The sequence below is a fragment of the Mytilus californianus genome, unplaced genomic scaffold (assembly GCF_021869535.1).
Source record: "Mytilus californianus isolate M0D057914Y unplaced genomic scaffold, xbMytCali1.0.p SCAF_3, whole genome shotgun sequence".
Lineage (NCBI taxonomy): Eukaryota > Metazoa > Mollusca > Bivalvia > Mytilida > Mytilidae > Mytilus > Mytilus californianus.
Genome location: NW_026262679.1, coordinates 46543672 through 46557066, shown reverse-complemented (window position 1 = coordinate 46557066; position 13395 = coordinate 46543672). Strand labels below are relative to the sequence as shown.

The 13395-nt window shown below is 32.4% G+C and overlaps 1 protein-coding gene across 2 annotated transcripts in view; it reads left to right on the top strand.

Annotated features, from left to right (window-relative positions):
• Positions 1 to 13395, top strand: part of LOC127734711 (G-protein coupled receptor dmsr-1-like) — a 65354-nt gene that overhangs the window by 29105 nt on the left and 22854 nt on the right. Inside the window, exon 1 of one of the 2 annotated variants that reach the window (XM_052244722.1) lies at positions 10630 to 10988. The exons of the other annotated variant lie outside the window; for it this stretch is intronic. The gene's annotated coding sequence lies outside the window, so the exon portion shown is untranslated. Of the gene's footprint in view, positions 1 to 10629; positions 10989 to 13395 lie in introns of those variants that run through there. 2 annotated transcript variants of the gene reach the window in all.

Here is a 13395-nt window from a genome sequence, read left to right as displayed (position 1 = left end):
TGCAACAAAGATAAAATTGCATTGTATAAACAAATAACTCTTGTATGATTTGCATATCTACAAATCTTGAATGTGATTGGTTCGCTAGAATTTTATTCCTTGGTTTACACTACTATAGATCGTGTGACCGAAACTACTTTCGCAACATATGTAAACACTATGTCGATTCCACCGTGATATATGCACATGATGCATGTGCATACGCATGAATGAACTCCTGGTGTTCCAAGAATGTTAAAATTGAAAGAAAAAATATAACAAAGTTTTAGTTTGGGATTAAGAATTATAAGTACTAAATACATTTTTTCTAGTGGTCGTTGATGTGTTAACTGGGTCGCTGACTCACAAACTTTACATTAAAGTCCTTTGTATTTTTATTCAGTTTGTGAGTAAATCACTACTGTTTACACATAAATAATCTCTAGAAAAATATGTTTAATCATAAATATATCCTCATATTATAGTTTGCAACAATTGTTTCAAGAAACAAACAAACTTTTCAACGTCTTCTTAAAATATAACATTCAACTTTAAACTGTTTTAACTATTAGCAATCTCTTACTTCTGAAGTCAGATTATTTCATATTTGTTCATCAGCGTTCGTCGAAATTTGTTGAATTAAATTTATACTTTTGTTTGGTCGGTATTAATTTTACTGTTAATGGAACTGAAACTATATCAATGTTTTATGTAGTACCGAAGTCAATAAACGAGAACACTGTGTGTCTTTGTTGTTTTTGTGCTTTATATCGATCTGGTGAGTTAAGACCTTTTCATCTGATTTTTACAGCGGATGACCTTGAGGGCATTAATGTGTTATGTTGCCGCAGACATTGAATTTCTACCCACGTGACTTGCGTTTTTTTACTGATAACCGAACGTATTTCGTATAAATACGCGGATATTATCGAGTGCAAAATAACATTCCTTATCGCTTGTTATAAATTCATTTCTTCAATGAGTACTCATGAAAATATTTTTTTAAGAACATAAATAAATAATATGAAAATGTTTTGTCGTGAGAAATATATATATATATATAAGTAAAAAAATCATTAGTATCTATGCACACGTACCGAAAAATTGTGTTTGTGGATGAATATCTCTTATCGCTTGTTATATATTAATTTCATCAATACATATTCATTAGCGGGAGAAATATGAATGCTTATTCAAATCAAACCTATTAGAAAAACGAATTATTACTGAAGAGTGTCCACCATGCACTTGCACTACACTACCATTAGAATAGTAGAATAGAATGATGGTATAAATGGATGAAAATTTGCCGGTAGAGTAATTAAGATGATCTGCTATATATATAAGTGTTGTACAAATATTAATATAATATATAACAACAAACCAGATTATACTGATAACAAAATATTGTCCCATGATTATATCACTACAATATAATAATTATTACGGTGACGTTGAATTCTTTGTCATTTATTCATCGTTCACACAGGAACTTGTCTCAGAAAAAAAATCTATGTACCTTAACCTTACTTTCAGGTATAGAGATATTTTATTTTTTCTGAGACAAGTGACTGTGACTATCCACCAGAATTTGCGGTCATCCGATGTTCAGTACTTTGATTATAGTTTGTTATTACGGTGTGCTGTTTTATCACTGCCCAAGGTTACTTTAGGGTTAGGTGCCCGAAACTAATGCACCCCGCTATATTCTGTATGTGCCTTTCCCAAGTCAGGGGCATGTAATTCAGTGGTTGTCATTAATTGTTGTATATTATATTTGTTTTTCGTTTATTGTTTTGTACATAAATCTGGCCGATAGGTTTCTTGTTTGAATTGTTTTACATTTGTCATTTCGGTGCTTTTTTAAAGCTTGCTATGCGGTAAGGGTTTTATTCATTGTTGAAGGCCATACGTTGACCTATAACTGCTAACTTCTACGTCATGTTGGTCTCTGGTGTAGAGTTGTCTCATTGGCAAGCATACCACATCTTATTTTAATATTAGACGCTTTCCGAGAGAGTATGAAGAAAGAAACCAATAACCTTTATGTTATATTAATATAATTGCATGTTCTTTGTTTTCCTTTTTCCTGTAACATCATTTCTCACGTATATTAAGGATGTACTTAGGAATTTTTGTCAGATGTTCAGACTCCTTGGTTTTTTCCCTATAATACAGGGTAAAATATTTTGCCCCATAACACCCATTTTTCTTTTCATCTAAGACTTCGATAGCTCATAAAAGGTCATTTACCAAAGTTTTAGCAGATTCTAGATTTCTTTTCTTTCGATTTGAGACCCAAATAATACCAATGCAAATATAAGGTAAAATTCCGAGTCAGCCTTTCCCCGCCATTTTTAAGAATTAAATATCTCGAAAAGGAACTCCATAACCTATCAATATTTTTAGCCTATTTTGTTCCTTAACTCATACTCTTCTGACTTATAGTATCAATTTTAAACTCTAATTTTTTTAATTTCCCCTAAGTACATCCTTAAATAGTTTTCATCAGCTATGTCATTTAGACCTTAACAGTTCTGTCAATCAATTGAATTCCGTCATGTATCTGAGAGCATTACAAAGTTAAAGATACAGGGTTGGGTAGGCAGTAAGCCATTTCATAGGCATTATACACTGACTTGATAATTATTTACACAAGACAAAGCACAGTTCATAAATATTCATTCCATTAATCTGATGTCTAAAGCGTGAAAACAAGCCAATTACAATCACTCAATATTCATTGATTTACTGAAACCGTGTTTAGTACAGAATATATATGAATAAATAAATTCGAGAAAGAAATGCTGTAATGAAAGATGTCAGAGAAAGACTTTTGATATTGAAACTCATCAAGACATGCTGGGGATATCGGTAGCTATGAATTGTCTTGTAACCTTAACTGACAAAAAGTATTATTTGTGTATTATGAAATAAGAGAAACACATGATAAAAACGGCGGAAGATAGCAAGGGGACATTGATAACTCTTAAGTCGAAGAGAAGCTGACAACGTCATTGCAACAAAAAAATAAGAACGAAAGACGACGCAAAAAACAAACAAGTCCACAAAACAATAAATAGAAAACCTAAAGAATGAGCAACACCAATCCCCACCAAAAACTGGGAATATTTAGCTGTAATGAATTGTTTAAGGTGCTACATGACTCTACAGGGAGATAACTCTGGTAAAATCAGCTGAACCTTTTAAATCACGTTCTACTGTGAATGAAATATTAAGCTTCTCAATGATCAAAATTAGTGTTTGTCAAACTGCTATATAGCCAATGAAATTTTTCCAAAAAAGTGTGTGGTTCAAGTTTTTGAAATTTTTATATTTTTGTCAAAGGGTCAAAGTAAATATTTTGTCAAAATTTTATGAAAATTAAACGAGCCAGATTAATTTTAGTTAAGGTGTTTGGTACCACCTTAAACGTTTTTATTCGTTTATTATCATAGATATGCAGGTAAATAGATATATGCCTACCTAAGGCATTGTACATTATATAGAATAACTGCTTTATAGAAAACATCATAGAAAACGAGCAATCATTACTGTGTTCCGAGGAAACCTTTATTTTTTAAAAAGACTTTTTTATTCCTATGAAAATATAATTTCCCCTTGTAAGAACAATTTCTAAATTGAGAGATCAATGATTCACGTGGGACTCGGACACGATTTAGAAATCTCCATAGAAGTACAATTCACTTTGATACACTTCAATTGTTAATAATATCTACGTAATGCATGACTAAATATTCACATTTAATTTCTGGAAGCACATTTTGATTATACAGAGTTTTGAACAGAAGTTAAGATATGGATTTTCTTCCTACAAATATTTGGATATAACAGTTATAAACCTATTAATTTTTCTCTTATCTTTTGACACAGTATAGAAGTAAAAGTTAAACGTAGAAATGAAATTTTCTATAATGTAACAAATATGTTTTTTTTTTTACAATGACAGTAAAGTCCTATCAGTATCAGAACACAAGGCTGTATACAATCTATCTTATTTATGAAAAGTAAATTCTGTTTATTGAAATTCTTTAGTCGAAAACATCAATATACATATTATCAAATATCATATCACACATAGTAATATAACAACAAGCATGGAATTTGTAATTTTGAATAATTTAAAATGTTTTCTCAAAGATTTTTTTTCTTAATGCATCTTGCTTTAGAAAAAAGTCGGAGTATTTCTTGCTTTTTGTTTCCACAAATTTCTAAGTTAGATCAAATCCAAAGAAAACTCAAAGATTCCTTATGCCAATTCCTCAATCAAAACCATTAGTAAACTCCAATTAATTTTTATCTAATACAGAGACACTTTTAGTTGGTTGATTGTAAAGTCAACAAAAAGCAATAAACACTTAATTTCGTTGTATGAAACCCAATTTATATGAATTTCAAATATCATTGACAGCGAAAGAAAATAAATCATATACAAATAAAGTCAGGCTGGAGCTCGTGAATCTCATGCCAGACTGGTCACTAATTTCAATCGAAAAGCCTGGATAGATTCATTTTCTGTTTTCTTACAGTATGTATTGATTATGTCGTCACTTCCTCGAAAATATCAGGTTGTTTGACATGAAGGCCAATAATTAGATATGTTTGTCCACTGACAATTGATTGACTGTAATAACAGACTTTGCCTCCGTGGACACATATTTGCATATTGGTAAAGACTTTTTGTGCCGATATAATTATTGTTATGGAATTATGAATGTTATTTTCTACCAATTTTTGTTCATGTTTAGAATAAGTTCATAGTAGACTTGTTTTGTATTGATTAAAGCGCTGCTTTTCAGGCTGTTGTTTACCTAGTACTTGATAGTTCAGATAAGTATATTATTCATTCCCTTATCTGTGTAATATTTTTCACATTACCAATCCTCTCATTTGAAATTCTTTACAAGAATCAGCAGTGTAAACAACCTCTTAGCTTGATGAAAAATTATCCAATGCAAACGAAATTATATCTTTAGTACTAGAAATACTATAGACATAATGAAAAACCTAAACACATTCAGATTGTTTGTGAGTATATATATGACATTTCCACTCAAATCTTTGGAATCAAATTCTTGACGCAGATTGTTTCCATCTATCTATGTTGACTGCTGTACCCCTTTTTTTTTGACATTTTTACCTATTATGTCTGTTTGTTTTGTTCACACATTTTTGTCAATATCATGGAATTTTATGCGACTGTCATACAAGTGAGATGTTTAGCTAGCTATAAAACTAGGTTTAATCCACCATTTTCTACATAAGGAAATGCCTGTACCAAGTAAGGAATATGACAGTTGTTTTCCATTCGTTTGATGTGTTTGAGCTTTTGATTTTACCATTTGATAAGGGACTTTCCGTTTTGAATTTTCCTTGGTATTTTTGTTATTTTACTTTTTACAACCGTTATATGGACAAGGGGTCAATATCGTGTAGTTCAAGCCGAAGATAATATTCACTGAAACTACTGTTCCTTGTTTTTTTGAGATTCTATTACCTGAAAGCACTATTCTATATGGACCAAACTGCCCATGGCCTACAGATACTATTACCTGAAAGCACTATTCTATATGCACTCAACTGCCTATGGCCTACAGATACTATTACCTGAAAGCACTATTCTATAGGTCACAAACTGCCCATGGCCTACAGATACTATTAACTGAAAAACCTATTCTATATGCCACAAACTTAAAATGGCTTACAGATTCTATTGATTGAAAACACTATTCTATATGCCAAAAACTGCCCATGGCCTACAGATACTATTAACTGAAAACACTATTCTATATGCCACAAACTGCCCATGGCCTACAGATACTATTACCTGAAAGCACTATTCTATAGGTCACTTACTGCCCATGGCCTACAGATACTATTAACTGAAAAACCTATTCTATATGCCACAAACTTAAAATGGCTTACAGATTCTATTGATTGAAAACACTATTCTATATGCCAAAAACTGCCCATGGCCTACAGATACAATTAACTGTAAACACTATTCTATATGCCACAAACTGCCCATGGCCTACAGATACAATTAACTGTAAACACTATTCTATATGCCACAAACTGCCCATGGCCTACAGATACTGTTAACTGTAAACACTATTCTATATGCCACAAACTGCCCATGGCCTACAGATACAGTTAACTGTAAACACTATTCTATATGCCACAAACTGCCCATGGCCTACATATACTGTTAACTGTAAACACTATTCTATATGCCACAAACTGCCCATGGCCTACATATACTGTTAACTGTAAACACTATTCTATATGCCACAAACTGCCCATGGCCTACAGATACAATTAACTGTAAACACTATTCTATATGCCACAAACTGCCCATGGCCTACAGATACAATTAACTGTAAACACTATTCTATATGCCAAAAACTGCCCATGGCCTACAGATACAATTAACTGTAAACACTATTCTATATGCCACAAACTGCCCATGGCCTACATATACTGTTAACTGTAAACACTATTCTATATGCCACAAACTGCCCATGGCCTACAGATACAATTAACTGTAAACACTATTCTATATGCCACAAACTGCCCATGGCCTACAGATACAATTAACTGTAAACACTATTCTATATGCCAAAAACTGCCCATGGCCTACATATACTGTTAACTGTAAACACTATTCTATATGCCACAAACTGCCCATGGCCTTCATATACTGTTAACTGTAAACACTATTCTATATGCCACAAACTGCCCATGGCCTACAGATACTGTTAACTGTAAACACTATTCTATATGCCACAAACTGCCCATGGCCTACAGATACTGTTAACTGTAAACACTATTCTATATGCCACAAACTGCCCATGGCCTACAGATACAATTAACTGTAAACACTATTCTATATGCCACAAACTGCCCATGGCCTACAGATACAATTAACTGTAAACACTATTCTATATGCCAAAAACTGCCCATGGCCTACATATACTGTTAACTGTAAACACTATTCTATATGCCACAAACTGCCCATGGCCTACATATACTGTTAACTGTAAACACTATTCTATATGCCACAAACTGCCCATGGCCTACATATACTGTTAACTGTAAACACTATTCTATATGCCACAAACTGCCCATGGCCTACAGATACTGTTAACTGTAAACACTATTCTATATGCACTCAACAGCCCATGGCCTACAGATACTTTTAACTTAAAACACTATTATATATGCACTCAACTGTCCATGTCCTACAGATACTATTAACTGAAACTACCGTTCCCCATTCCCTCAAGGACCCATTTACTGTAATAGATAATCCATATGCTCCAAGATAATTTTAACTACAATACCATCTAAAAAATAAATTCCTTATCAACACAATACAAAACACTCATGGCAGATTCCTCAATACGCACTGTAACAATATAATCTACAAAATAAATACAATACTTTAACCTATAACTCTATATAAATATACAAATTAAAGACTAATATTTTTCCAAAATACCCCGCTTATACATGAGTTACATGTTTCTGTTTAATTACTCCGCACATCATAAGGAATGGTTAAGTTAAACATTCGATATAATGTCATTGTTCTTTGGCTATGGAGACATTAGCAAAAACAATTACATTTGATAAAATGCACAAATGATCAGTTAAGCGTCTCCATGAAGGGTTAAAATGGCAAATACCACAGCATAGAGGGTAAAAAGGCATTTCCGTGTGCCTATTCCCAGCCGGCGATATTCATTAAAACAGAAAAATACACTGGCTATCAACCAATCAAAATCCAGCATACTTATGTAAGGTGTAAATATCACTAAATGAATACGCGTTTCGTTAATATTCAAGAAATTTCTATCACAAATGCCACTTAATACTGTTCACTTAATTTATTATTCACAATGGCCATTAAGTAAATAATAAATGTTAATTAACCTACTACATTAAAGTACTTAAATTGAACTCAGTATCTTTGATGACAGTCTTATTTCTACATAATTATATTTGAATCAATACTTAGAATACACTATTCATTATGTAATATAAATTCAATAGAATAAAACACACCAGCGACGGAGATAATGGGAAAATTTATCTCCTCTATATAATTTAAAGTGTCATAATATACGTTTTTAATGTAAAATTATCCATTATGTTAAAAGGAATTCTTTTTACTTCCAGCTGATCATTATTCTTCCTTCTTTTTTGAAAAGGTAAATATTGATATTACTAATTAGTCTATTTAAAAATATTTTTTTCTTAATTAAAAATTCATATCTCTTCAATTTATCATAATGACATTTATTATAAGTGGACGAAGATACCATCATTAAATGCAACCACTGTTTTGGTTCGATTTCAGCTATTCAAATAATATAGCATTACAGTCAGCTATTAGCATGTAGCAAGTTTTAATGGATTTGATTAACAAAAGAAATGACACAACAGTTTAAACTACACGTCGGCTAAAAACAGATTTTAAATGAAAAATTATATCATTTTCCAAAATTTCCGTATAATCATCTTTCCTGGAAACTGCAAATTTCATTTATGAATTAGAATAAAATGATTTGAACTAGTACTTTCCCCAGTTTTATTTGTTTTTTCGTAAAAAAAGTATAGAAAAACAATAATGCGATGTTCAAAATATGTTCGTTTTACATTTTAAAGATCGTTGCTCCCTATTTTGCATAGAAGCATATCGAAAGATGATTGTTTTACTCCAGTAAACATTATAGATGAGCCCAGTACATTGTATCATTCATTTATTATTTAATTACTAAATATTTTGAAATAAGCTATGTTTTTGTATACAAATAATCCTGTAGAGAAAACTGTACCCTTTCAAGACTGTTAAATGTTGTATTGTTTTTTTCTGCATTGAAATTCTGTTCATTTATCCCCCGGTGTAAATAGTTTAGCTTGGGTGAGGTGCTATTTACATCCGGGTAATTAACGAATCAGATTGCACGATCCTTGCTTCATAAGAAATAATAGTGTAGAACGGCATGGTTTCATACTATCAGCGTTAAGCTTTCAGTAATTGCTTGTTTTCTTTTATTTTAATATGACATACAAGTCCCAGTCCTGACGTTGTCTTGACAGGTACCACTTGTTTCAAAATTCTGGATCAGCACCTGGATATTAATAATGAACTTGAAGAGGGCGTTTGACGCATGACGGTAAAGACCATTCCCGTTTCCTGAATATAAATAATTTCATGACCTCTACCTAAATGAGCTGTCAGCCTTCTTTTTATGTTATGGTTTGTAATTACATAGGTCGTCACTGACCATTTATCTGTTCATTTCTATATATCTTAAACCACCTCGGTGGTCTCGTGGAAGCGTGTTCGCCTTTAATACGGGAGGTCGTGGGTTCGAACCCCGGCCGGGTCCAACCAAAGACATTAAAAGTGGTATTTGCTGTTTCTCCGCTTAGCACGCGGCATTAAGGAGTAAGAGCTAAGACTGGTCGGCTCGGAGTCAGAATAATGTGTCCGGGTAAAGTGATGTGTCTTCCTGCGGACTGTTACCTTGTGAACTAGCACGTTAAAAATCCGGCTCAGCGTGTCGGTCTAGTACAAAGCAGGGTTAATATTCCTATTACATTAACATGTTGTCGTCCTGAATATGCATATTAAAATGCCACTGGACGTTAAGCATCAATCCATCCATCATCATTATATAAATAACACATAGCTGAGAGGGTGATAGAGCAGATTGTTACCTCGAGAAAACATTGTCAACTGAGGCGAAGCCAAGGTTGACAATGTCTTTTCGAGGGGTAACAATCTGCTCTATCACCCTCTCAGATATGTGTTATTTAATTTATTATACTGAATGTTCTGTTATTACTGTCGATTAAATTTCAAATTCAAAGTAATAAACTATGACGTCTTGTACATAACAACCATCCGTATTTAATAAAGCGCACACTTGATGAAGCGTCTCCGTGAAGGGTAATAGAGTATTTGCCATAGGATAGAGTCGTATTTAATAAAGCGCACACTTGATCAAGCGTCTCCGTGAAGGGTGATAGAGTATTTACCATAGAATAGAGTAAATTGTCTCCCTCGTATTAACCAATCAAAATCTGGCATTTTGACATGAAGTATAATAACATTTAAATATCTTACTTTAAATCGGACACCCGATTCCGACTCAATGTGAGGATGGTGTAACGCTTTTAAGCTGTAACACTTACTCTGTACTCTATAAGAAATGAAAATACTATTTTATTAGTTTTGAAATGTAAGATAAGTGTCAAGTTATTTTTGGTTAATTCAAGGAAAAGGCTTTTGTATCACATTTTAATAGACATCATGGATTCTAAGAACAGTTATTTTTTGTATCGAAAATTTAATTTGGATTTACGTGTCACAAACACTGCTCATACAAATCGTTTCAACAGCTTTTATTTTTGTTTTATTGTTTTCGAAGACGAATAATTTTATTGCTATTGCGTGAGGGATGATCCTAATTTTCGTCCAATAATCTTCCTATTCTTTTAATGATTCGCATTAAATCCAATTTCTGAAGTACATTAATACAAATATAAGTCACCTATATTTTTATGTTTTTTGTCATTTGCCTTGGGAACAGGATGTGTTTTTAATTGAAAGTTTATAAGATACAATAGATATAAATAAATCAATTCCATAAAAGTAAAAGGATTTTAATGTTGTAAAATTTCTCTTCAATTTACGAGCCAATGACAGTAAATTGCCACATATATAACTGATTTAACAAATAATTCTGATGATAGAATCAATAGAGTGATGGCAGCAATCTTGTCGTTAATGGAACACATTTAATGTATATAGAAATAATCAGAACATTGTCTGTCATCACAATGTGGAGATTATTTCGATCCTTAAGAGTGGCCATATGTCCCACATGTTAATATCCGTTCAAGGTTTGTCGTGGAAGAAGCCATTTCTGCTTAAGTATTAGCTATCAAACGGGTCATCAATAAAGCAGTGTTCAGTAAGTAGTCGCAATTGATTACTTTTTATTTTACTACAATTAAAGCAAACAGCTGCTGGAGAATTGTTCACCTATATGAAAAGGTAGGATCAATCAGTTATTGTTACTTATAATATTAATAATTGAAGCGTTAATTCTGAGTCAAATGACAAGGAATGCTTTATCTATGGGAATTCATTTATGTGTGGATTTGCTGAAGGTATGATAAATATTTCTAATATTTCTTTTAAATCCCTTGAGCAATTTTTGTATTTTTTTTTGGTAATTTGTTTTCTTAATTCAACCATAAGCAAAATATTATAAGGCATATTTTCATTTTATTAATATATATAATTTTTCAATTTGTTTGTCTCTTTTTTATTATTTTTTCTTTTTTTGCTCTGAGAAGAAATATTTGGAGTCGTTATTTCCTTGGATTTGACTGCATAATAGACACAAGGGATTGTTACGATTTCGTTTTTGATATTCATACATCAAAGGAAATTGAAGCCTGAATTGCAAACCATGTGAAACGTAGAGAACGGTGTCATCAATTCTTCATCTGTATGAGATTTCATTCATTTCGTCATTATACTTATCGATAGATTTTATCAATTCTTAGTTGATTTACTTCAACGAATGATCCACTTCTTCTTTGCTAGACTAAGGTTTCGCTCCGGCCTCCTCTGGTCGGATCGAAACCCTTGGCTAGAGAAGAAAGGTTCACTTAATCTTAGCTCTTTATTGAACGAAACTCAAATATGTCTATCCATCTTCTTATTGTTCTCTGGGACCTTTTGGAATCAAGGGTATCATGTCTAACGAGTGACAATGCCTCATTACGGCATACATAATTTCTATTTTGCAAATCACCGTAAAAGGAATCAAGCATGGGTACTCAAAGTATTTTCATGTTTTCTGAAACCGAAGAAATATGGACGTAATATTTTAGTTTTGAAAATAACTGTAGGACCCATTAATGCTTGCGAAACATTTCTCATAATTTGTATCAATAAAAAATCGGGTTTTACCATAAGCGTGATAAAAGCCACAATGCAAGGCCTTTTGCGTGAAACCGAGCACAGGTACCCAGATATTTTGAGCTAAGTTGGAAGTATCTTTTAGCATGCAAAAAATTTAATTTTCTAGAACCTCTTTCAATTATTTTTCCTTGACGTTAAATCGGAATGAAATTCCATATAATATTCATATATCTGACATAATTATAATCATTCATTTTTCAAGGAATTCCTCGGGTTTGCTGTCCTCGCTAACTAGTTCAAGCCATTGAATTACACTACCCCCCAGGGGAGGTCTGCAGTTAAGACATTATAAATTTCGTTAATTATTTCTTCCAATCTGAACTTTATATGCCTAATTATCTACATCAGTGGTCATCAGTGGTCATCGGTTCTGCATCTCATTGGAATTCTGTGATTATCGACAACATTATTTTGCTCTCTTATCAATTCACAGTTGTTTGCATTTGTAATTTTGACATTTTCCTATCAATCACCTGGTTATCACACCTTGATGAGTTCCTTTTTCGGGGTATACTATTTAAACTATATTTATTCTTTACAGTAATCGGGGTAAATGTTTAACATGGGTGGGATGACTGGCTATTTTAACGTCCGGCGAAAACTTATAAATACACATGTAGGACGGAAGTATGTTAACATGATATGGAGATGAATTCATCTCCGTACTATTTATTTATGGTGTAAAATGGTAGTATTGAAATTCATTTACAATTACATAAATAAATAATTATAATAATGGTTCTCAGCCGAGTAAAGTTACAGCACAGTGACACTAGAATGTTTCTGGTTTGTTCTGATGTCGTCTATTGATAGCTGTTTAACTGACACATACAACATGTATTTTCCATGTTTTATCTTATTTTCAGAAGTTCAAGTAATTTTTTACAATATGAATTTGTCAAAAGAGATTCCCTCAGGGAGCAGTCATTTTAATTCCGAGTTACGCAATTTTCATCGTTTATGGAATAATGACATTTTTTTTTGAGAGAACACTTAACATTTATCATTTTTGTAAATCAGTTATTTTTTATTGAATTTTAGAGATAAGGTAATACATTTGCGTCGAATTTTTTATTTTTTTTTTGCATCGGTCAAGTCAAATTGTTTCCTTATTAAAAATAAGACTGACCTCTTAAAAACGGAATAAGAAAAAAAATAGATCCCTTTTGTTTAGTGGAATTGATGCTCCCTTATCCTGTTATCAATATAACGCTATAAAAGGTTCATCTTACATGAGATATAAATAAGATTGATTGTTATGTGATTAACGTCCAGTGGCAAAAATTACATGAGTAGTAAGAACGAAAACAAGTTTACACGGAATCTACAGGAAGGACCTGCAAAATGGGTCAAAGGGGATAAAAAGAGGGAAATCAAGACTGCCT